At 42.5% G+C, this 14028-nt stretch overlaps 1 protein-coding gene across 1 annotated transcript in view; it reads left to right on the top strand.

The window, feature by feature from the left end:
* AKAP12 (A-kinase anchoring protein 12) overlaps positions 1–14028 on the top strand; it is a 415088-nt gene that overhangs the window by 203901 nt on the left and 197159 nt on the right. The window lies entirely within an intron of this gene.

Here is a 14028-nt window from a genome sequence, read left to right as displayed (position 1 = left end):
TAATACTAATGCTCTATTTGTGGTAGTGTGGTCGAGCAGTTAGGCTTATCAGAGGGTAGTGTTAAGCATTTGTTGTACACACACAGGCAATAAATGGGAACACACACTCAAAGACTTAACTCCAGGCCAATACGTTTTTATACAGGAAAATATTATTGTCTTAATTTGTTTTAGAACCACAAGATTCAGATTTCAATTAAGTACATCAATTGTAAGGTACTTGGCATAGGCAAATATAGAACTTTGAATCAAAACGGTAACGTACACAGTTTAGCATAAAATGGCAATAAGCTATTTTAACAGTGGACACAGTGCAAAATTCATCATTTCCTGGGGGAGGTAAGTAGAGGCTAGTTTTTCAGGTAAGTAAAGCACTTACAAATTCAGTCTCCAGGGCATAGGCAGCCCACCGTTGGGGGTTCAAGTTAACCCCAAACACCCAGCACCAGCAACACAAGGCTGGTCAGGTGCAGAGGTCAAAGAGGGGCCCAAATAACATAGGTGCCTATGGAGACTAGGGGTGCCCTGAGGGGGATGCCATGTCGACATTGCCTTTTCTCCTCACCAACACACACAATCTGCAGTGGCAGTGTGCATGTGTTAGGTGAGGGCTCCTTTATGGTGGCACAACACATGTTGCAGCCCTTAGAGACCTTCCCTGGTCACAGGGCCCTTGGTACCACTGGTACCTTTTTCAAGGGACTTATATGTGTGCCAGGGGTGTTCCAATTGTGGACACAATGGTACATTTTTAGTGAAAGAACACTGGTGCTGGGGCCTGGTTAGCAGGGTCCCAGCACACTCTGTCAAGTCAGCATCAATATCGGGCAAAAAGTGTGGTGGGGCGGGGGTAACTGCAACAAGGGGCCATTTTCATACAACTCTTCAACACTCTACCTCATTCCACTCTATGCCACTATATTCTACTCCACTCTGACATTCTGCTGAACTCTTCCACAGTCTTCTCCATTCTACAACACTCAACTCTGTGCCACTCCACTGTATGCCACTCTATTCCACTCTACTCTATGCTACACCACTGTGACACTCTACTCCTTTCTGCACCACTTCTCTCTGACGCTATACTCCACTCTGTGCTACTCAGTGACACTTTAGTACATGACACACTAATCCACTCCACTCCCCTCTACGCCAGTTTACTCTACATCAGTCCACTCCATGCCACTTCACGCCACTTCTCTCCACAGCAGTCCAATCTGACATGCCGCTCCACTCTACAACAGTACTCATCTGTGAGACACTCTACTCATCTCCAAGACACTCTACTCCATGACACTCTACACCACTCCACAACACATCACTCTGACACCCTACTCTGACACTGCACTCCACTCTTCAACATTCCAGTCTGTGCCACTCACTCTGACACTCTTTGCCATTTGACTGTACGATACTCCACGCCACAACTCTCTGCTCCAGTCTACAACACTGTACTCCACTCTGACACTCCACTCTGTGACACTCCACTATGATTTATGGCACTCCAATCCGCTCCCCTCTACGCCACTCACTTTTAGTCGTGCTGTACACCAGCCACGCTAGTGTACAACCTGGCTAATATGCCTTTGCAATGTCATTGACTATTGTATAGGCGTGCCCTTTTGGCTTTGCCAGTGCTTGTTAATGGACTGTGGTGGATCTTGTGAAAGTGAGTAGTAGCAAAGGATGGCAAAAACAAATCCATTAATGTGACATAATGAAGTCTTCCCTGTGATTGCTCATATACTGTCACTCCAGCAGCGGTTTATCGGGGCTCTAACTTTATTAACCTATAGCAATACATTGAAAGTTTCACTGTCACACAGCCCAAGCATGCTGTCGGAGCTACCCCACTGTAAGCTTGATTTCAGTACCAAGTATAACATTAGAACAAATACAAAGATAAACAATATATGATTTGTGAGAAAACTGGCATCAGCACAGCCAATAAGTCTGGGTTTAATTTCACAATGCATGCAAAGACAGTCATCATGCAGAAATGATGTTTTCATCTAATAGCCATTAAAGCCAGAGTTCGTGGCTTTGCCAGAGCTTGGTGGTGGAGGCAGTGGTGATGGTAGTTGTGTTGGTGCGGTATTAAAGGTGATATTAGTAGTGGTAGTGCAGTGTTTTGCGGGTGGGGCTTATTATGCTCCTAAAAGCTCTCAAAAGGCCAATTGTAATGAGCAATACAACTACTCCTTTAACCACTTTCCTATAATGAAATGCTGATGACTTCACTCATGGTGTCAGAATAAAATATATGGTTGATAGTTGAGTAACTGTGAACTACACATTTTACTCTTGGGGTTCTGAGTGACATCAGGTAGACCAGGAGAGCAAAGTTCGAATTGGCCATTAGGTCACTCAGAACCCTGAGGTGAAAACATCCCTTTAATTCATATTTTGACTATCCGTAATATTACGTTGTAGAGGGCACCCTAAATCATCTGCTCCTTTCTGCAAATTGTGCGCAGAGGAGTAATGTAGAGCCATAGGGAACATTTAAAAAAGGGTATAAACAAAAGCCAGGCTTCTAGCCATTCACCCCCCCCCCCCCCCCAACTTACAGTCAATCACAAATTATTCAAAAATACATATCTGGCCTCCTGACACCCACCACGCTCTGAAACAAACCCTCCCTGCCTATCTCCCCATATAAAAAAAACACTGCCTCCTGCCAATCATCGATTCCACTCTATATATACCTCCACCCCTTCTCCAAGCAAATTGTACCCAAAAATATTCCTAGCCATCTGCCACTCTGCGCAGTCCACCCCTTCTCAGACTAAATCCACAGTCCTTGCTTTTACACTGAGTGGCAACGCCCTAATGCGCCTCTGTATGAGCCGCGCGTTAGCACAGCTTCATTTCACCTATCAGTGCAGGGAAGCCCACGCTGGTAGGGGAGAGTGGCATTGACGCAGGAACAGCGCTGCCCACTTTCTTCTGTCATTCTTCGGGTATGTGGAGGACCTTGAGAAGGCAGGTGAACCTGTCATCTGTCTTTTCTCCTCGTTCAGGTCTCTGAAGAATAGGGCGAGGTGGAAGAACAAAGGGAAAGCGACACCACAGCAGTGCTTAATCGCTTAACCCAGTTGTGACATCACTGAACTGAATAGCTGGACTGATCTGATTACGCATGCTAATGGCTACAAATGAAAGTCATATACAACAATACTATTGCTAAATGTCTAGTTATGTGCAGATATACAAAATACAAGTTTGAATGAAAAGTGCATTCACTACATACTGGACAATAAGCCTGGCTCTGCCAGCATGTTCTGCTGTCTGCAGCCATGCCCATATTTATCACTTGCATAGAGGCTAGGAAGTCAGGGGCAATTTCTCCATCGCTTTAATGATGATTAAGCTCAGTGTTGTTTCATTTCCCACAAATTAGTTTAACGGTCTGAACTCCAGTGTGTGTGCTACGTTTCTGTAACCAGAACAGGAAATCCTTCAAATTATAGTATGGCCACCATGAATCAAAATAACAGTGCATTTAAGAGAAAAGATAATGGTGATTGGTTACAGACTGATCCCTTTTAGGCCTTGCTCCGGGAAGCTTTAGCTGTCTGAGACCTCAAGTTACTAGTACTTTAAAAGCGTATATGTAAGAAGTAATACAGAAAGAGTTGGCATTGGTTCAGCTCACCTGCGCCTTTGGCTTTCATGGGCTAATCATGGTTTCCCCATGGTTTGGATAAGCTGCCTGTCAAGGTCATAACATTTTGACAATGGTTTCATTGCGCCATTTGTTTTCCCATTTCTGATGGCGGTCGAGCAGTCCTTCAGCAATATGATGTGTAGCTTATTATTCAGAATCTGTGCACATTCTCTAATGTATTTACTTAACTGACTTCATGACATTTTTATTGATGGTTTACGGATGTTTTTTTTTTTATTTAGGAGTGCCTTGTTTGTCTTGGTACACTAAGGCTATTCAGTCCTCGCACACTCAAAACATTGTTGTGCCTTACTGTCTTGATAACATATTGTTGGATTTACATCTTTCTCTGTTAACAAACACACACACGCGCGCTTGCGCGCTTTTTTGAGCTGCACTGGAAATACTGGCCCATTTTTAAAGGTATCTACTAGGCAATATTTGCAGATTATACAATTGAATTATTAGAAAAACTTCATCTTCTGACTCTTTTTTAAAACACTCTTTTTTCAGAATACAGCTTAACTGCTTATGAGGTCTGACCAACAAAGGTGCCCCGCTGCCAAGCTCCTTTTTATCGCAGCCTTATCGGCCGTTTCGTTATCGTGTGGTTTTAGAGCAACTGGATGCAACGCAGTCACCCCAACTGTTTCCCGAATCAAAAATAAGCACTGCTAGCTTTTTCCTAGCATGTATAATAAAAGTAAGGCCTATTGACGTTGGCAACTCTTATATTGTAATGTGTCAGTGGAGCATTCAAGTAAGATGTTTTTTATCACAAGATGATTATGATCTCACTGAATATTTGTAGTTTACTGTTCACATAGACATAGAAATTGAAAAATGTGTTCCTTTAATAAAAGCTGAGAAACTCATGCCTCTTACCATAAAGCACTTCAGTGCTTCATCAAGGGAAGTAAGCATTACATAAATGCAATTACAATGCAGTACAATAAACTGCTGTTGTCTGTATAGGGCACCATCAGACGTTTTACATTTCTTATTTATATCCTGAGTTTTTTTTTTAAAAAGCAGTACACATCACTCCAAGGCTCAAGATTTTTTGCATAAAATGCTACTTATGTCGCATGACTGGTTGTTTGCATGCTTTCCAGTGAGCTCACCTCTTAAAGCCGACTCCCTCATATGAAAGAAGGAAGAGTTGGCAGCAATAATGGTGAATGCATATAACAGTCAGCTTAGGTAATTGAATAGTATACTCGATCGATGATGTTGTAGTCATATCTAATAATAGGAAATAAGACAGACCTTTGATAGCCTTTAGAAAATTGCCAACTTAACAGATATACCGGCCACGGGTACATTGATCAGGCCAGAAAAGGTTCATGACGATGTTCCCAGTAAGGCTTGCAGTCATGCTACATCCACGGTATCTTAATTAAAAACGTGATGGAGATACACAAAAAACGAACATTTGAATCTGCTATTGTTATTTAAGTTCCATTGTGCCTACTTGGAAAGTACGATGTGTGTAGCACAATCCTTCACTTCAAGAAGCACATATTGGAAACCCCTCAGAGTCACAACAGATTATGAGCCCTCACAGCCTGTGGCCAGACACTTTGCAGAAAAAAACATGATAGAAGTCGCAAACTAATGGATATATTTGCTATTGACAGGGTTGTTGTAAAGCCAAGAGGAGGGGATCTTGTGTAAGAATTAAGGAAGGTGGAATCACAATACATAATTAATTTACAGACCAGAATCCTGAAGGCTTAAAGACTGGAAAACAACTATGAGTACACATTTGATACTACAAGGTAAGATGAGAATTGATAGAGTGTGCAGGCTGTCAGTGCCAGTAAGCATGACCGGTGCTGTGACATACGAAAATATATATATTGGAACATGATTGATCTTAAAAGGTTATGAAACCTAATTAGTACGCGTATGAGAGCCACAATCCTTACTGCATAAATGTGATAATTAAAAATGATGTATTTAAATGTGCTGGTAAAAGGAAGGAATGGTAACTCATTTGAAGTGAGATATTTTGAGGTACTGTCCCTTAGAATAACAGTTAGCTTGGGTAGAAGAATACTAATCATGGTGCACTGATCAGATCAGGATGAGTGTGAAACATCTATTGGAATTACCCACTCATCGCACAAGCATTGGAAGTATACTATAATGAGATACTGATCAGGGTGAACCCACCAGGCCAAGACAAGTTGTCTTTATATTAATATCCACTCATAAACATATGAATGCATACTTGTTAAGATGTAACTGTATGATGTCAGTAGAATAAATTTTGCTATAAGCAAGTGATGATAAGGGCTGAACATAAGAATTATGTTTCAAATTTCATAACCGGATGGAGTAAATACATTAAAAGGATAAATATTAATTTAGTTAAACCATTGGTATTTGTATGAATTTTTGTTTTATGTAAATCTGTATGACTTTCTCAGCCTTTTTTCGCTATCTAATGAAACTCATTTGATAGGTCACATTATTGTTCTTTGTGTGAACAAGAACTTTGGCTGCGAAGTGTTATGGAGTCCTCAGGCAATAAAAACCACTGTTCTTTCTGTTTGAGTTAGGCACATTTGACCATATGTATCTATCTCTCACAAACACCTAATGGCTAGCAGAAAGAGTCACACTCAGGAGAACACCGTTTCAAATCCACTTATTCGACCGAAAGCCTGGAATAAACTTATTATGCTGCTGCGAGACCTTGATCAAATATGGTGGTCTTCTTGGCTTCTGCTTATTTAATTTACAACCATTTCCCTCAGGTGATGTGATTATCAAACACTAAAAAAAAAATGCTATGAGTTTGATAATTGTACTCTCCATAATCGTACAATTTCCGTTGCCTAAAATACACATAGCTCAAGAAAGCGTATGCACATTTATGTAGTAGCACCCTTCATATTTACGTGAAAACCATTGAGGAAAAGCTTTGTGATATTGCATGCCTAATATAGACATATACTATGACTGCACCATCCGTATCCAGGGGTGTGGAATTTATTAAAATATCTACTTGTCCAGGGGACAGGTTGCTTCTCAAATCTACTTGTCCTGTAAAAAGATCTACTTGTCCCTTTGGTGCCATGTAGTGTGGCGACAAATTATGGCAGCAATTAATAGCCTCTCTGATTATGCCAGGGCTACTACCATAGTAGGGCTTGAATACTTGGAGTTTCAGTCCCTACTGTAGCAATTTCCTTATTTTGCCACCTTTCTGCAGATCTGCATACTGGGGCTGGAGGAAGCAGTAAGCAATAGTTCCAGGGCTGGAATGCCTTTGAGTCTGCAAACCTACTAACCTGCATGTTTTAAAGATTTTTACCAGCTTCTCTCTAATATTTTCCCATAATAAGAAAGGTTGGAAATTTACTCCTGACAATGGCAGAATTAGAACTTCTTCCAGGGTTGGGAAGAAAGTGGCTGGAGGGAAAATGAACTTGCAAATGCTCAATAGATTTTCACATGAGCAAATCTACACATCGTATTTACCCACGCTAAAATACAGTTCACAAATATTTTATAGGGGTACGACATATACCATGGGTGCACTTTTGTGACTTTCTTTAAGAATTTGGGGCCACAAGTAGGTAGGTTCAGATTTGTGACCTGCAAATTGCGAGTCGCAAATCCGAAAGTAGGATGGTGTCCTTGACACCATCTGTGATTCGCAAGGGCTTCGCAAATGCCCACATCATGAATAATCATGAGGTGGGTCGCAATTTGCGACCCCCTCACGAATGGTGGCCTGCTGGAGACAGCAGACCACCATGTCTGTGACTGCTTTTCAATAAAGCAGTTTTTTTTGTAATGCAGCCCGTTTTCCTTAAAGGAAAACGAGATGCATAACAAAAACAAAAAATGAAACGTTTTCGTTTCATTTTTTCAGAGCAGGCAGTGGACCACACAGGACCACTGCTTGCTCTGAAAAAATGTTTACAGTGACATTCACAATGGGAAAGGGGTCCCTGGGGATCCCTTCCCTTTTGCGAAAGTGTTAGCACCCATTTGAAATAGGTGCAAACTGCGATTGGTTTGCGCCCGGGTTCGCGGTCACAAAACAATCCTACATTGCACTGCGAGTTGCAATTAGGAAGGGAACACCCCTTACTAATTGCGAGTCGCAAACCCATTTTGTGATTCGGTAACCAGGTTACTGAATCGCAAAACTGGGTTTGTGCATCGCAATGTGCTTTTTGCACGTCGCAAACAGCGAAAGTCGCTGTTTGCGACATGCAAAAAGCTACCTACATGTGGGTCTTGGTCCCTAATTAGGTCTGGTGTTAACAAAGACATTTTGTTTTTATTAAACTTCTATTTCTCTCTCTTTCGGCTGGCTTTACTGTGAGTGATCGCATTCTGCTCTTCCACAAGGAGCATATTGCCACACAAAGTAGTTTTGTTCAGTGTCAGGAACTACAGTGGCAATCAGTGACGTAACGAAACTGGAGGGTGCCCCTTTGCAAAGAACATGGAGGAGCCCCCTCTCCAGACTCACTCAGGGCAGGTGCTGTGCTGAAGGGGCCCCCTGGAGGGCGGCTGCGGGGCCTTTGTTATGCCGCTGGTGGCAACGTGTGCTTTAAGAGTTCAAAAACTTTTTGGGGGGGTTTTGCCAATGTTTGTTACAATGTTGAGGGCCTGGTAGCTCCCACAACAATAAAGTGTTACAAAAGCCATGTCAAAACAAGACACGCATTGATGAAACTAAAAGACTTATAAAAATATGTCAGATCAGTTGGCTTTGTCAGTGTTTGTTTATTTTCATGCTTCCCATAATCGTGTTGAAAATGGTTACACTGATTTTCCATTAGAAATATTTTTGGGAAATACTAGCATGCATCAACACATTTTACTAAATGACACTTCATTTGCATATAATCAGAGAGCATTCTGGGAGCATTATACTTAGCCTCTTAGCCTAAACTTTTCAAACATGTGTGTACATGTTTTTTTTTTTTGTACTGGAACCAACGTCCGTAGTGAAGTGTGACCTTAAAACATTTATTTACAGCACGCACCCTAATAATGAAGGCTTTCAAATAATGAACCATAAATACAAGTTCGAACAGCATTATCTTTTGGAAACACATTACCTCAACTGCAGAGAGTTCAACTCTCTGTAAACAGGCAGCCAAAGGGTTTGTGCTGCAGGGGGTTGGGCCTACTTGTCCCAAGGACAAAGTAAACATAAAAACTTGTTGCCCTTGACCCCAAACAAGATGTCCCGGGTGTCCGGGCGATTCGCATTTGTGCAACTCCTTGTTTTAATGATCGTCATCAAAGATGTCCTAATATTATAGTAACTTAGACCTATTATGTTTAGAAAAGGTACTGTAATCACATCTATTCTGCCATATATTTAACATCACGTGATTGCATAATTTATGTGAATTCCATGATGCGTCAATGCTTCTTGGACACCTAAATCCTTCTTTGATGTTGCTATTGCATGCAATTTGTACATGTGTTGAGTCAATATCAGTACCATAGTTTGGTGCAGTTAATTCCACGTGTATCTTCCTTGGAGACATAAGGTGCTGTATTTGGTTATACATTGCACAGTTCCCATGCTTGTGATGGGGAAACGCTTGCCACGAGGGAAGTAAATTTGAATTAAAAATAATGAGCGCTCACCGCAAAGCCTCTGGAAAGATTATAGTCTTCCCTCAGCTTAACTTGTATTACTACTCCCTTGCGTTGAGCACTGAGTGTGTATGCTCAAGGTTCCATCGACCTTTTGGGCCTTGCTGTATGTATTTAGAAGAACATTGATCTTTTCACAGGCAAGAAATCCCTATTGTGTATGCAAATCTTACCAGTAGAATTATAGGGCTATTCTGGGTTAGTTGTAGGTTTAGGTTCTTCAGTTGTCTGAATGTGTATCATCAAAAGTTTAACCCTAAAGTTAGATATTTTTGGATGGATGCGATTTAATGCACAAGTTAATCTTAAATTGTCTGGTCATGTTAGTAACCACTATAAGGGGATATACACTGAAAATAAAATGTCGGTATGCACCAGTAATTGTTTAAATAGAAAGCATCAGCAGTCTAAGCGTTTTTACAAATCTTGTTTTTCCTAAACTGAGGAGCAAGTCTGCCAGTGCTACATAGTTGCCACAGATACAACTGGCTGCTTTAAACGACCAAAGATTAAGTTAGTTATACAGAGAAATGTTGTTTGTCCTAAGTTATACAGCAGAGCTAATTTCACAAGAGACCGTTGTTTATCTTGTGGGCTATTGCAGCTACAAAGTATGTTTGTACATACTGAACACTGTAATTGCAATTAAGCCTTCTGGTACTGATCTCTGAGATTTTGCCATATTACAATTTGTGCATCTGCATTTTCTTGTGTTATTTAATTAGCTTGTTCCATATTTGTATTTCATGTGGATCGTATGTGTGCATGTATTGTTTACGTAAGTACGTTTTTACCACTTCCAAACAGATAAATATGCCTAAAATTAAAAACCTATGTGTTAGGATGGAAAATTCCTCTGCATGGTGAAAGACGTGTACCCCTGTCCTGAGTGCAAATATGTTGTTGTCTGGATCCCTAATGATGATTTTTGTCATTGGCAAACACAGATCATGCTTGTGCTCCATGATGGATTGCCATCTTGTTGAACCAAGAGGGCCGCCCAAAGGTCTACCCACATAGTGGTGGAATATTACTGCCTACACCAGGACTCAAGCAGCATAGTCGCTGTGGTGGCAGCCTACTGTGTAGTGATCAGTAGTATTGAACAGGTCCTTTTGGCCTACGGGCTCAGCCTCCTTTTTAAAAGTTCAGCTTATGTGTGCTTAACTAACCCCGGGCATACATCAGGTTGGAAGTGGTGCATGGTGGAAACGTACTGACTGCATGTGTGCTGGCAAGGAGTACACTACACAAAAGGGTGAAATCCGGTACAGTGTGCACATGGTAAATGTGTATGCTGGCAGTGTGTGGTTTTAAAATGACACATTCTTGTACTGAACAGTGTTGCAGACCGAGTGTCTGCGCTCCATGTGGGTATGCTGGTGGTGGCATAATACGTGAGGATAACAGGACCTGGCAGTGAGTGTGCTCTGGATGTACAGTGAGTGCAGATGTGCCTGCACTGGTACAGTACATGGAGGACTGTGGGTTCCGTTTTGGGAAGCCCAGGCCTGCCTCCTGGAAACATGAGGAGTAGGGAAATATCCCCAGACAAGTTTGGGTATTGCTGCATTCCTGTAAGCTGGGTGGGACAAGCACTGGATGAGGGGAGAGCCATCCTCTCTGTGCATGTCAAAGGGCTCTTTGATTCAGTGACAGATCACAAGGAAAGGGGCCTGGACACAGCTTAGAAAGAGGGAGATGGGCACAGTAAGGGAATCATAATGAGTAGGGCTGCAGACCCAAGATTAACGTTCTGATGCACATACCACTGTGGCTAACATCCTGGTGTAAACTCTGGTCACTCACTTAAATTGTTGTGAGTTAATCAGCTTTCAAGTCCTGCCTGTTGTAACAGACGTCCTTCAGGAGGAAGAAGAAAGGGGAGAGATGCCCATTTCAAAGGAGAAGAATCCCAACATAAAACTTATAAGATGTAGACACTAAATCATATTTTGTGACTGGAAAAGGACTGGAAGCTGGGGAGTCTGAGACCCCAAACTTTGTCATCTGCTGAGCAGCTAGGCTGGCTGTGTGAGGAGGAGACGCTGTGCCAGACTTCTGCCTGTGACCAGGACTAGGAGCCCAAGCCCACTAGTCTCCCTGCTGGCAGAGATGACATCACCCAGGGAAGCCAAGATCCCCTGACTTGGAGCCTGGAGCACCGGCGACTGCCTGCTCGCCATGGCCGATGTTCCTGTGAGGAGGAGGAGAGCGCTGGAGGGAGCAAGGTCCTGACGGGAGCCCTGGCTTGAGGACTCATCGTTTGAGAAATCTATCTCTGCACCAATCGGGCCGTAGCCGTGTGCCAGACCGAAACAGCGACCCTGAATGCTAGAAGGGGCCACAGCAAACTGAACTTGAGTGTGGTGAGAGAAACTCGCTCTCCACACTTTTCGGGCCATAGCCCTCGTGCCAACTGAATTGGCGACCACGTATGGCAGGAGGGGCCTCTGTGGAGTGAATCAAGAAGCATGGCGGGAGAAACCCACTAATTCAGTCATAGCCCGTGTGTCAGATTGCCTTGGCGACCCTGTATGCCAGATGGGGCTGCAGTGAACACCATCATCAGGCCAGCGTGACCAGATGTGTGAGAACCAATGTGGGGACCCTGTATGCCAAAAGGCACTGTCAGAGACCCTGAGACCAAGGGATCCTGACCGTCAACCCAAGAAACAGCTGTCATCAAAGTGGGATCAAACCGCATTCTGTGGACTGCACAGAGGGAGTCCCATTCCTAATAGTATGGAGACCACCCTCTGCCCACCCATTCCTGAGGGAAAAGTAACTTACCTCTTAATCTTTGGAGCCGGAGTATCCCTGTGCTGCTCGGCCAAAGAGTTTCCTAGTGCCAGAGCGGGTGAGCCAAGAATTTGACCTTTCGGTCGCCGGGGGACATGCAACCATTGGTGCTGCAAAACTCCTAGACTCTAATGACAGAACTTTCTAGCAGAGTCCGAGGAAAGAACTCTTTTGAGTATAGCCTACTGGTTTATGTTCCCTGGATGTGGCCATTAGTGAATGGCAAATAACACCAAACCTGTTACTAAAGAGGTGGGAGGACAGGGAGTGGCCTGACAACTACTAGAGCCCGGGCCTCGAGGGGATTGTGTTATTGCTTTTTTAATGCTGTTTACCTTTGCATGTGTAGAGTTAGCATGAAAATACTTATTTTTATGCAAAAAGAAGTATTTGACAGGATATTGATTTATTGTCACACTGCTCACACGTTGAGTTGTGATGACTGATCTGTATCTGAGCTTTCCCTGAAGGAACGTTGACTGCTCGAGCTACGCTACCCAACTGAGAGTAAGGTGCAGAAGCGGGTACTTGACCCTGTTTAGCATGATCCATAGTAGGGTGGGCACCAGGAGTAAAAGGCCTTAGCCACCTTAGTTGGGCCTAGTAGCGCCTGCTTGGCCCTATGAACGGGGTTCTGACACTATGGGCCTCATTACGATTTCGGCAAACGGAAAAGCTCGTCCGCTGAAATCCTGCCGGGCCCATTAAGAGTTTCCTGCTAGTTCGGCGGGCGGAAACCAGAGTTGCCACCCACCAGCGTAGCAGGAAACACCTACATCATAGTTTCCGGCTCGTAATCAAGCTGGCGGCAATGCTCTAGTGCACAGAGTGCAGCAGCAAAGCAGACAGTGTAGGCCTATGGTTTTTTTTCTTTTCATTAATTGACTTATCTATTCCATTGGCATGCAGTCCCACTGCTGCCTTCATCCGCTTGTTCAAGAACAAATAACTGTCCAAAACAAAACCATTTTCAAGTGTTGCCATGTGGCCCCTAGACTATTCTGCTCGTGGAATTAAAAACCCTTAGACATATTTTAAGTTAAATTTCGCAGTAAATTTGTTTACGAGTTCTCTCTTTAAAAAAAAACAAAAATTTTTGGTTTCACTTGAGTGGCACGTTTACATAGTATTAATATTGAAATGGTATTTGTTGTCAAGTGAAACAAAATAAAACACAATGATGGAGAGCAGTTTATAAAATTAGTCACGTGACATTTAAAACAATTGATTTAAATATAATAAAATGTTTATATAATTCAGTTGCTATACCCATAAAACCTTGTATACAATACAAAAAGTTTGAAATGTATTAATAAATTCTGTACAGTGTACGTTTTCATCAAACATCAGCACGGTTTTCCTAAAATTTCCTAGATTTATAAATTTCGTAGATAAATAACCCGGAAATATTTTACTCAGTAGTGGTAGCGAAAGCCGTTCCTCCCTCGCACTTCTTGGACATTTGGCTGGAAACATGGAGAAACGGAATTAAAATTGTCGCAACCACTTAGTTAAGAGTTGGCAGAAACATGCACAGATTAAGGGGAGGCTGATAATCCTTATCTACTGTCGAAGTCTATTTTTATTTTTAGAAAAGTAATTTACTCCCTGGGAAGCCATAGTGAGATCTGCTGGTGCTACACTAGTATAATCACACATAGCTGTTGCATATGTTGGCTAGGTGATGCTGTCAGGCTTATAGTTCCTGCATTTTCTTTTTGAAAATCTGTATACGTTAAAGCTATGAAGTTTGAGGAAATGTATTTTAATATTTTTTGCAATTTAACTGTATTTTGATGGCTGTATACAAAAGGCCTCAAGAGCAATTTTCCCTGGCAACCTCCTACAGAGGATTTCTCATGCCGTGCCTCTAGAGCATGTGCTGTCTATTTGTGGCTTCATAATCACATAAT

This window comes from Pleurodeles waltl, chromosome 5, assembly GCF_031143425.1.
Source record: "Pleurodeles waltl isolate 20211129_DDA chromosome 5, aPleWal1.hap1.20221129, whole genome shotgun sequence".
NCBI lineage: Eukaryota > Metazoa > Chordata > Amphibia > Caudata > Salamandridae > Pleurodeles > Pleurodeles waltl.
This window is presented reverse-complemented; position numbering and strand designations above follow the sequence as displayed.